Raw genomic sequence first — 12,392 nt, 5'->3', positions numbered from 1 at the left:
TCGTTGGTAACTAGATCCCCACATTTAATATAGTCGAACTGTATTTATGCCCCCACTTTACATTACTTTCTTGGTTTGTCATAATTATGATGGAAAATAATAATAACCAAAATATTTTAAAAAATATTTTTGGTAACCTTATTACTCCATGATTGACCGGACAAGCACTAGGCAATCGATGAATTACAATAGGCTTAGTACGTGGGTCATCAAAATCAATTAGACCTTATACTACTACAATCATCACCTACTTGAATGCCTCATCATGAATATGTAATTATATCAAAATTGAATTTACTATTTTGAAGAAAATTACAAAATTCATATTTTATCGAATTTAAATCAAGTTGACTACGAATTCTTTATAATGATCACCAGCATTGATTTAAAAGAATATAACTTATTCTAAAAATAGAAATATTAATTTCACTATTTTATCACCTATTCTACTTTATTTCTTCATTTAAAATACTTTTTCAAATTTTAATACTTTCTTTTCCATTTTATTCCTTCCAAACCCCAAGATAGATTTGACCAAATTTATTTTAATCATTTCTAACCTCTTTAACATGTGTTTTTAAATAAAATAAAAATCTAATATACCTCTTTTAGAGAAAAGAGATGATAAAATTTGCCCTTGCGACTGAAAGGGTAAAATAGAAAATAAATATTTCCAAAAGATTTTTAAAAAGTACTTTGTACCTTAAATAAATTTAAACATTAGTCCAAAAACATTAATGGAGTAATTTGTTTTTATGAAGTATCACAATTATACACCCTTTATTCGCTAGATACTAAATTTGCAGTTCACTCTAAATTCTACGTAAAATGATTTGATATCTTGATCAATTCAATGAATCCCTCTACCAATTTGAAAATTCTTATTGGTATCCGCAAAATAAATAAATCGGTCATAACGATATTAGAGACCCTTTTATCTTATATAAAGTCCTCAACATGTATTCGTTTATGGCAAGTTAATGGGATGATGTAATTCAACAAATAAAATATGTTTAACAATCAAACTAGTGCAAGGAATAATGATGAATATCGATACCTATTCGCATAAATGGCGTTGATTCTGCCTCACAAAGGGACAATGCAAATGAATGGGTCACAAAATTAATCAATTGCCGTCTAATGAGGGAATCTGATTATTTCATCTTCAACTATGATGTGTCGCCAAAATATTATTTGAAAGTGGACATATATATAAAACTATGGGAGTTTCCAATTTTGGCGTTTGGCTAAAGCTTACAATCGAATGGCCTAAATGGGGGAGGATCTTTGAAAGTGGCATTGTTGGTGGGGTGTAATTTAGTGTGTGTTGTGTGTGCAATTGAACTAGGGTTTAAACCCCATCACGGGGACATTACCTAGTGACAAAGTTGAAATTGTAACATTGCTTCTTATAATGGTATAATTAGTTGACAATTTGAGGTAAATACGATTCAATTTTAATTGGTATATTGAGAAAATAAGTTAACGTTAAAATCTTAATTTATATTAATGTTTACATTTATAATTTGTAACATCGAGGGATTAAATGAATGCTATGTTATTTTCAACGATGAAATCTCTATATAGCTATTTTGCATTAGATGTTTTAATTATTGGTTGGTGGATACTTTGATGTGTGTTTTGTGATTGTTTGTTTGGATGTTCTCATTCGATTTGGATGTCATTATGAAACTATTTATCTCTAGTAGATGAGGTTAGTGACTAAGGTGCTTGTTATTTCGTTGCTTATGTTTTCTTATTTTTGGTTTTTGGGTTAAAAATATGCTTTTAATGCTACACAAATTTGTTGCTTTTAGTGTTGTGTATATTATGAATTGTGACTATTTGGCTTGAAATTTGAATGTTTTGTACCTATCAAACAAAAATTTGATGTGGGTTACTGTATGACAGGATATAAAGTCATTTTGATTAGTATATGTTGAATGTTGGAGTGCAGCTCTATTAATACGAGGCCCTTTGGAAAGTGTACCAAATATAAAATTATAAAGACTTGGTTTAAAATAGACGATATATTATTAAAGTGTGTTTGGGTAGGCAGTGAGCATCGCTGGACCCTCCTAGTGGAATTAGAGTTTTGGTTTAACTCGGACATATGTGACTCAGGGTTTGATCGATTGACCATCGTTGGATCCTTATATAGTGGTATTAGAGTTGTGGTTTAGGTCGGGTATTAGTGGCTCAAGGTTCTATTGATTGTTTTAATAAATTAGAAAAAATAAATTGTATTTTGAATTTGAAAATAAATCGTGTTTTGCACGTTCACATGTGTTGGAATCCTCACATTATATTGTTTAATAGGGTCATAAATAATACTCCCTCTGTCCCAAGATATTAAACCCATATTCCACTTTAGGGTGTCTCAATACACTTGAATCATTTCTATTTATGGTAAAAATTTACTCTACTGCCAACTCCACTTTAGTGATTAAATTGTGGCGTAGTGATTCGTACCTGAACTATTTATTTATCATGAAATGCCTGCAAAAGATGCTTTAAACTCTAATCCGGCATCTAATCGCATACTAATCGACACGTTTAGTGTTTTTTTTCCGCAAGAGGGGACTTAGGACATGCCGACATGGCATTTCAATAGGAAATCTAATACTCCACTACTTGATATATATATACGTAATACTCTATTTATATTAATTACACGATATTTGATTTATTTAAATAATAGACAGGTGATCATTGGTATTTTCTTCATCACTCATGTCATGTCTGAAATAGGTACAGGGAAATAGCAATAAAAATTGGGTTCTTCTTGGCCACTTTATTGTATAATTGGTTGGTGAAATAATAATAACAAGGTTACTTGTTGCTAAATACACAAATCTTGATCCCATTTTCTTATTGCAAATTAATTTGACATTTGAATAACAATATATGAACTTCAGTCTAATTGTTTTTATTGTATTTTGTTTTTAAATTTTCCCATTAGTTCTACTTTCAGCGAAATAAAAAAATGAGCTGAAGTGCTGAACTACTGAATTCCTAATTAATATGGACAAAATGTTGGATAGTTTCTTATTAAATGAAACATATATCTATTTATCATTTTAAATTAATCTTCTTCTATTCAATTTCTTTTTACGTAAGACAGATTAAAATTTTCTTTCGTGAATTTCACATTTCAGTTCATTTGTTAATTAGTACTCCTATATTAGTTAGTCAAGCCAGAAATTTACAAATAATCTCCAGCTCAACCTTAATTTCAACTCGTGCATAAAATGTAAAAATGATTTTTATGTAATGCAAATTTGCAATGTAATTAGCCGCAATTAACCCGTGCGATATTATTATAGTACATACTTGCTTGGCCGTTCATCTCATTTAACACAAGTTTTTTTTGTTATCTATATGCTATACATATTTATAACAGTAGTACTATTTTATTAATCCATTCGAGGTCGCAAACTGTCTATTCAATATTCAATCCCAAATGGAGTAGTAAATATTAAAATCTGACAGAAGGAATTTAAAATCTAATTGACATCTACGTCATTATATTCCTTGAATCATTTTTTTATTGGCATATTGCATGAATAATACTTTTTCGCGCAGTTTAAATTCAAATTATGCAATTGAAGACTCAAAGATCATCTTCTGGGTTGTTAATTGTAAAATGTAACTATAAGTTTTTGGGTCCAAAAAATTAAAAAATTGTCTTTAAAATAAAAATAAAAAAATAAAACTATAGTAACTATATATGATAAATTCGATATTTTGATATTAGTTAGATATAAATAAAATGGCGTGCTCACAGTACATCAACTTATAAAATATTTATATAGCCTGGCCGTTGTTGAGAGAATAAGCTAAACTTACCTAAAGGCGAGTTATTTATATTATGACTCATTGTGTTATTTTCCATTTAGAAAATACTACTATGATTTACATTCCCTAAGTAGTAAATTCATTCTATTAAAAAAAAAATACAGTATATAAATAAAAACTTATATTGCACTATTTTTGACATTCACGTTTCTTAAAACTACTGTCATCAACTAGTATATAATTAACCACCGATCGACTAATAGAGTAACATTTACTAGCGGGAAATTGCGTCTCAAATCAATTAGTACATTTCAAGCTCTTTTATTTATTTTTAAAAATAATTAATAATGGTCGATCTACTCATGTGATGACTCTAATTCTAATTCATAACCTATTAGTTCTACCATTTCTAAAGTTCAATTAAAGTTCAATCAAAATAAGTAAGGTGTTTGATAGCTATGATTCTACACATTAGATGTAAAATAATGTTTATGCTTTTATAAAAATATAAATATAATTATCTCAAAATAATAGTAAGAATGAATTAATCTACATAAACACATAATTAATGATATATTAAGTTTAATTAACTAATTAATTATAAATTAGTCTAGATTAATGATAATGATTACAATGGAAACCAAAATCGAAGCCTTAATTTTAGATTAAAACTTAGTGTTGTCCAAATTTTCGTTGATAAAAGTATACCCTCTCAGTCTCTGCCCATAAAAATAGATCACTTTTGACATTTCTAAAGATCCCATCAAAATCAACCATTTATATTTTAGAATTTATTTTATCTTTAATGAGGTAGACCTCCTTTTCCACTAACATTATTCCAATAACTTCTTTTTATTGGTTACGAGAGAGGGCAGAAACCCGAAGAAAATACAATAACCTATCCAACTCGAGCATATCCAGGTCTCAAGCAAATCACTCAATAACAAGTTTCGTACCCCAATTAGTGGCCCCTCATGCAAATATAGTTTTGTATCTCGACTTGACGATCAGCTTGCCAAATAATCCGCAACGGAATTAGCCTCACACTATACACATTTAACTACAAATTATCAATTTTTGTAACACGTACCCCATATATTATGAACAAGACTTAAGCAACTTCCATTTTCTCTATCTAGTTGATCATAAAGACTATAGCTTGATGGGATAATTCTTCTTTTGTTCTAACTTGGTAATAGCATTCCATTTTAATGAAAAAGAATAGATTTGTTCCCAGTTAGGGAGTGACGCATAAAGGTTATGCGTCTTTAAAAGTAAAACGCATAAAGGTTATGCGTCTTTACATAATGACGCATAAGGGTTATGCGTCGTCAAGTAAGAACGCACATAAAATTAGCGTTTTGGAGTGACGCACAACAGTTATGCGTCTTTCATTAGTGACGAATAAGGGTTATGCGTCTTCCAGTCGCGATTTAAACAGCAGAACAGAGGCAGAAACACATTTCGACGGAGGCAGCGAGCAGGCAGCGGCAAAGTCGCGATTTTCCATCTTCTCCGGCGCAATTGTCCATCTTTTCCGACGAATTTCAAACATATTCGGCATTTATTCTTCAATTTGGCTACATTTATCCCTTATTGCTTAATTTCTGTATGTTTTCCCTAATTTAACAAAGTTAGGGTTTAGGATGAAATTTCAGACGATTTTTGTTGTTTTGTTGCCTATTTGTGTGTTTCACATGTATATAATTAGGAAGTGATTCAATTTTTGATGAAGTTGGATTGTTGAAGTTGAATTTTATGATTAAGTTGAATTGAAGTGTGTTTTTCAGTTGTAGTTGCAATTTAAGTTGGATTGTTGAGTTTTTATGATTAAAATTGAATGTTGATTAAGTTGGTGATTATTTTGGGTGATTATTTTGAACTTAAGAATGTTGGAATGTTGATTCAATTTGAGTTTAGAGTTTATGATTATGTTGGAATATTGATTCAATTTGGGTTATTATTTTGAAGCAGATGGCATCTTCAAGTTCTGAAGAACAATTATGTTATGGACCTGAGGATCCATCATTACTCTTTCATCAAACCGAACACATTTCAGCCTCCTTGTTGGCGAATGGCACATCAAATGTGTTTAGAGTTCGTCGGACGGAAAGTAAGGTCTGGACAGTGCAAATACATCCAAATGTGAAACATTGACTTGATGTATGGGGTTTCAAAGGCTTGTTGGAATGTGGAAGGCCGATGAGGATAGACAACGAGCTTATCACTGCCTTGATCGAGCGCTGGAGGCCTGAGACACACTGTTTCCACCTACCAGTTGGAGAGGTTACTGTAACCTTACAGGACGTGCAAAGCTTGTGGGGCTTGAGAGCAGACGGTCGTGTTTTCACTGGCCGTGACTACCCTATCGGATATGACGATTGGCCCAGCAAGTGTCGAGATATGTTAGGATGGATACCTGACGTAGAAAATGAAACGAAGCAGGGCGGTTTGTTAATGACATCTCTTATCCACCAAACGACGATACCTTTGGAAGATGGGCTGTATGATTATGTATACATGCAAATGGCACGTATTCATGTGTTGATCTTGTTAGGGGGTCTTATTATACCGGACACCACAGGGTGCAAGGTCCCCTTTATGTGGTTGAATGCCTTTGACGATGCCTTTGACGTGTCTAGTATCAGTTGGGGTAGCGCTGCCTTAGTGTTTTTGTATCATTATTTATGCGAGGCATCTATAGGCAGACAGAAAAGAGATGTGGGTGGACCTATGGTTCTTTTGCAGCTATGGGCGTGGGAAAGAATGCCCACATTGAGGCCATCCTTTTTGATATCGCCTATGCACACGCTGTATACCCCATCTGGAGCCAAGTAATGTATTTTTTACATTAACTCACTTAACTATGTTTCTTTGTTAACTTTTGACATAAATGTTTTGTATAGGTGGCACGGAGTTACTGAAATTGGAAATGCTCCCCGATATTCAGTAGCTCATTATCGTGATCAGTTCTCACTAATTTGTCCCGGTCAGGTGAAATTTATTTTTGTTGGGTTAGTTAATGAATTTACTATTTTCTAAACTATGAAATTAATTTTGATATTTATATTATTTTTTTGTAGTTTGTGTGGACACCGTATACAGATTGTATCCTGCCTGATTACTGCATTGATTCGACTGTATCCTTCTTGTGCGACACTTACTTGGTGTGTTGGTCATTTGTCGAGGCACACGAGGCTGGACGAGTTTGCCGACAATTTAACCGCTACCAAGGTATTCCTGAGTATCGTGATAGGATGCTAGGTGATGCGGGACATTTGTCTAAAAGTCACCGCCATGGGAGGAAGGGTGCTGATTGGGCAAAGATACATAAATTCTACATAGATGAATGGGATTTGAGACACGACAGGTCCCAATCAACTTTTCACCATGCAACGGCGTCCATGGAAGGTTCCTGTCATCCGGGCTATATGGCTTGGTACAATAGGATCACAGTGTCGTACCTAGTTCAACCGGGACGCAGTCAACAGTTGGGATGAACGAGTCAGCCTCTTCGTTGAAGTTGACGGTATGTTATGTTTTTGTATATAAAAATGTATTTAGTTTGATGTTTGTATAGATTGATTGTATAGATTGATAATAATGATTATATATTTGTATTATCTAGGTTGAGGCCCTTCAGGGGATATGGCATTTGACCTCTGAACACGACAACGACCCTCGGTTACGACAGATCTGAGAAATTGCTACTGAGGCCCTTCGTGCGACGAACCACACTGATGTGATGGAGTATCCAGCTTCGCAACGGCGAAATGTGGCCATGCCGCCACGCCCACCAACTTCTCTTCGTCATGGATTGCCGGGTGTTCGGACGGGTGGACACGGGTGGACACGACAGCATAGGTTGTCGCAGCCGCAGCCCGAGTATACGGTACCATCGCCACTGCATCCAGAATACGATCCCCCAGGTTGGACTGTCTACCCAGGGTCACAGTCTCAGTTGAGTGGTGCAAGCCACGAGCACTCGCAATGGGGAGCACGATCATCATGTGACTCATTCTTTGGCGGTGGGTCTGATTGGAACGCAGCGCTAGCAGGACGTGATCCATACTTCCAGAATTATCAATTCGTGGATCCGGTTGGGGAAGAAGAAGGCGAGGACGAAGAGGGTGAGGGCGAGGAAGAAGAGGGTGGAGAATCAGGGAGTGAGAAAGATGATGAAGTAGTAATATCTCGACCACCCACCGAGGGATCGTCACGACCAACAGTGAAGAGTTCATCAAGTAAGATTGGGAAGGCTATGCATAATGTATTGAGGGGGTTTTCAACAAGGAAGAACAAAGGGAAAGCTCCAACAAAATTCACGCCTTCGAGGAAATAGGTGTTTGATAGGGGCTTCATTTGTATCTTTAGTGTGAACTTATATGTTTTAATTGTAACACCCAATTAAATCAAGTTTAAGATTTCACAATTCTGATACGATAAAGAGATATATTAATCAAGACCTTTTTTTTTAAAAAAGTATTCACTATTAATAATTCGATCCATAAACATATTTAATTTATATTTGGATGTCATGCTGCACAAAACCTTAATTACTTTGATGTAATATTGATTCGACTATTTGACTATTTACTATTTACTATTTACTATTTTAATATTCATTTCTTCAATATGTGGCACCATTGAAAATTTATATATTTATCTATTTAGATCTACCATATTCCATCCCTTCTATAATAGTTTTACAACTATTCTCTTTTTAAATTCTTAATAGCACACGAAAATATTTACAATACAAAGTATCGATTGTCAAATAATCATTCCACCTGGATAAAAAAAATGACAACAATATTCATCTGACATAATAACTGTCAACAAAAGTCAATATAATAAGTGTCAACAACATCTACCACAAAATGTTGATAAATAAACATAGTAACTGTCCAATAAGATCCACCATCTGTTTCTGCAGCAAAAAACAAACATCAACGATATTCAGCTTCGAAGTCATGCCTTCTCTTGTCAGCTGTTCCTGCAAATCAACAAAAATAGTCAATAAAAAAACTAATAGCTCTCAAATGCACAACTCAATCAATGCCAAAAGCAAGGAAATATATACCACGAAATTACTGAACAGCACCGTCTGTGCAATTTCTTCGGTCATGCCCCTCTTTCCCACAATTTCTGCAACGCCGGGGAGCCCTCGATTCATCTTCCTCGCGGACATCCATTTGATTACGTATCCTCCTTCCTCTTTGCATACCATGCCTTCTTATAACTGATTGACACACCAAATCTGTCTTGAACATCAGCTATTATTGAGAAGACCTTGAAATCGGCACATTGTCGCACATGATGTCGAATACACAGAGCAATCATTGCCGATGAGAAGTTAGCATGATCTCTGTTAGCACGATGGCCTACACAAGTATGTCGCCCCACCCACTTTCTAACTTCCCACATATCGTCATGCGCCATTTGAGTAACTGAAATCTCCCACTTACATTCCCTTGCTTTTTCAGCGTCGGTGGTGCTGATGATGCCAATACCTGTTGCTGTCGTTCCTGCAGGAAATTTGCATACGGCATGTCATCTTCTTAATTTGCTCTTGACGACCTTAAATTATTTTTCCTGCCACAAACTCCACATAGTTATAGCTGTCTTCACATGAAACTTCGAATCAAATTTTGTTCCCAACACAATCCGATGCGGCTCATTCTCATCCCAATACAAATTGTTGTGTTCATTATCAACACCATCATCAGATACTCCAGAAGGACGACTTGGTAATTCGTGAAAGAATTTCAACCCTCTAGTGTTGTATCCCGGAAGTGGTTGTTCACCTTGTACAACAGGTTTACATGGTATTAGCTCATCATCAGAAGAACCATCACCATCATCAGAAGAACCATCACCATCACAGAGATCGGGTTCTGACTCAGTATCAGATAGTGTTGTTGGCTCATTAAGAACATCTGCTACATTTACCTCATCATTCAATCCACCACCAACATCAACAGCATCTATAACATCTCTCTGCTCATTCATACTATGATCAAAGTTCATATGTTCACCCCTCGCAGATGATCCAATACCACATTCAGAGCTCAAAAGTTCAACCCTCGCAGATGATCCACTACCAAAATCAACAACTCGTGGGATTTCTGAACTTCTAACAGGTGAATACTCAACAAATAATTCAATACACCCACTTGAATTTTGAGCATTGTTGAACATAAACATTACACTTTCATCATTGCAAATCACAGAACAATAACTCATCCCGGAAGCAAACACTATACATTGTCTCCACAATAATTCTATAGTGTGTTGGTTCACATCTATTCTCATCGCATCACATATCATTGCTACCAATTCAGAATAGGAAACACACGAATTTAATACGATGGAGCTCCTCGCACGAGGTGGATCATAACCAATACCCATATGTGGTAGTTGAACTACTCTACCACCCCAATACAAACTCACAAATACTTGCATGATTTCTGCATCACAAACATTTTCCAAAAACAACAATGAGGGACATTTTTTCTATAAGCCCTAATTTTTAATAAATTGGGTAAAACTAACAAAGTAGAGCAAAATAAACATGAATAATGATGAATGTAGCCAAATTGAAGAACAAATACCGAATATGTTTGAAATTCGTCGGAAAACATGGACAATTGCGCCGGAGAAGATGGAAAATCGCGACTTTGCTCGCTGCCTGCTCGCTGCCTCTGTCGAAATGTGTTTCTGCCTCTATTCTGCTGTTTAAATCGCGACTGGAAGACGCATAACCCTTATGCGTCACTAATGAAAGACGCATAACGGTTATGCGTCACTAGTGAAAGACGCATAATGCTTATGCGTCACTAAATAAAGACGCATAACTGTTGTGCGTCACTCCAAAACGCTAATTTTATGTGCGTTTTTTCTTGACGACGCATAACCCTTATGCGTCATTATGTAAAGACGCATAACCTTTATGCGTCACTCCCTAACTGGGAACAAATCTATTCTTCTTCATTAAAATAGAATGCTATTACCAAGCTAGAACAAAAGAAGAATTAACCCATAGCTTGATTGTCACGGACTTCAATACTCCGTATGTCGTTATCCTAAGCAAGTTGTAGACCATCATATATGAAACAATAACTTAGCCACAATTATTGAATCTTGACCTAAACTTCTCGAGTATCTTTAACAAGACCCCGACATTATTTCTAAAACCATCACCGGCTGATACCACTCCAGATATTTTCTTCACTGTCCGTCGATATTAAGCTTCAAGATACCTGATGTTGGAAGGGACCAACTAACCCACTTTCTCAGTGGAACTTTGGTTTTGGCTTTGTGTGTAACAAAATTGTGCCAGACTCAGTGTCCAAGCGTTACTCTGAACTATCATACTATCCACCGACCATGTCTCATCGCCTAACATTTAAAATATTTTAGGAGTATTCTTTACCAAATGCATGTTAAAATTTATCAAATAGTAAAAAATGATTTTTTATGAGAAAAGGGAGTAAATAAACGCGACAAAAGCAGCAACCACAATATATAGATTATAGGGCATAATAGTAACTTCATTCCAAATTTGAAACCGCCGTGCACCACCATACCTCCTTCCACGGAAGCTAATTTTGGCGGCGAAATGAGTCTACGACGCGCCACCGATAAGCGCATCTCGATTATTCGGATTATGGAATCCAGGCGGCACCCAGACTGTACCAAGTCGAAGATCTCTTCCGGCGGTACTAATATTTAGCCTTTACCTTTCCGCATTGTAGAATTCAAAATTATTTTGTGTTGGAATTGCGGATAGGTTTACTTCGACTTCTTCGCAATGTCTTACAGTTGTGAGTTTTCTGACTCATGAGTGATTAGGAAATTTAACGAGCATTGCTTGAAAAAATTCTAATGCAATCAGTTTGGGTTTAGAAATTTACTCTTAGTCGAGTGTGCAACATTCGGATTTGTTCCTATGCTGGAAGAGAGGGGGTGCATTGTGACGGTTATGACAGATAATGATTCGAAGCTGGTTTTCTAAGTGTGTTTATAAATAATTCTTACTCTGTAGTTAGTAGTATTCTGCTGTGTACTAGTAAATTTATAGTAACATTTCATACTTTACCTTCTAAATAAGTTTATGCTTCATAATACCATATTTTGGGGAAAGAATGATTTTATGTTGGATTCAGTGATTCAGATTTCATGAACTATATGCAGTAGAATACATGATAGATTATTCCTTTTGCACAACATGTTTGGACTTATGCAGATTGATCCCTAAGGATGTACATCTTCTAAGGCAAGTTAAAAGCTGTGGAGATGAAACTAGGGGATATGTATGGCACCTCATACCATGATTTTTCAGAATACTGTAATTTTCCTAATTTTAATACGTATAACTGCTTAATCATAGTTTGACAAGTTTCTCTGGATAATCTTTAATTTAAAGTTGAGAAAACAATAATGATTTTTGTTGGATTAGGGAATGAGTAAAGAAGGGGCCACTGAATTGATGTTTGAGTGTTGGAGTACTGATCCAAGTCTCTCAGCATTAAAGAACTGATTCCTGTTTTTCTTGGATTAGAGAATGAGTAAAGGTATCAGGGCAGTGTTTT

The sequence above is a fragment of the Salvia hispanica genome, chromosome 1, assembly GCF_029641045.1.
Source record: "Salvia hispanica isolate PSC_SH4W2 chromosome 1, Shi_PSC_v1, whole genome shotgun sequence".
Taxonomy (NCBI): Eukaryota; Viridiplantae; Streptophyta; class Magnoliopsida; order Lamiales; family Lamiaceae; genus Salvia; species Salvia hispanica.
The sequence above is the reverse complement of the archived record's forward strand: the minus strand, read 5'-3'. Positions refer to the sequence as shown.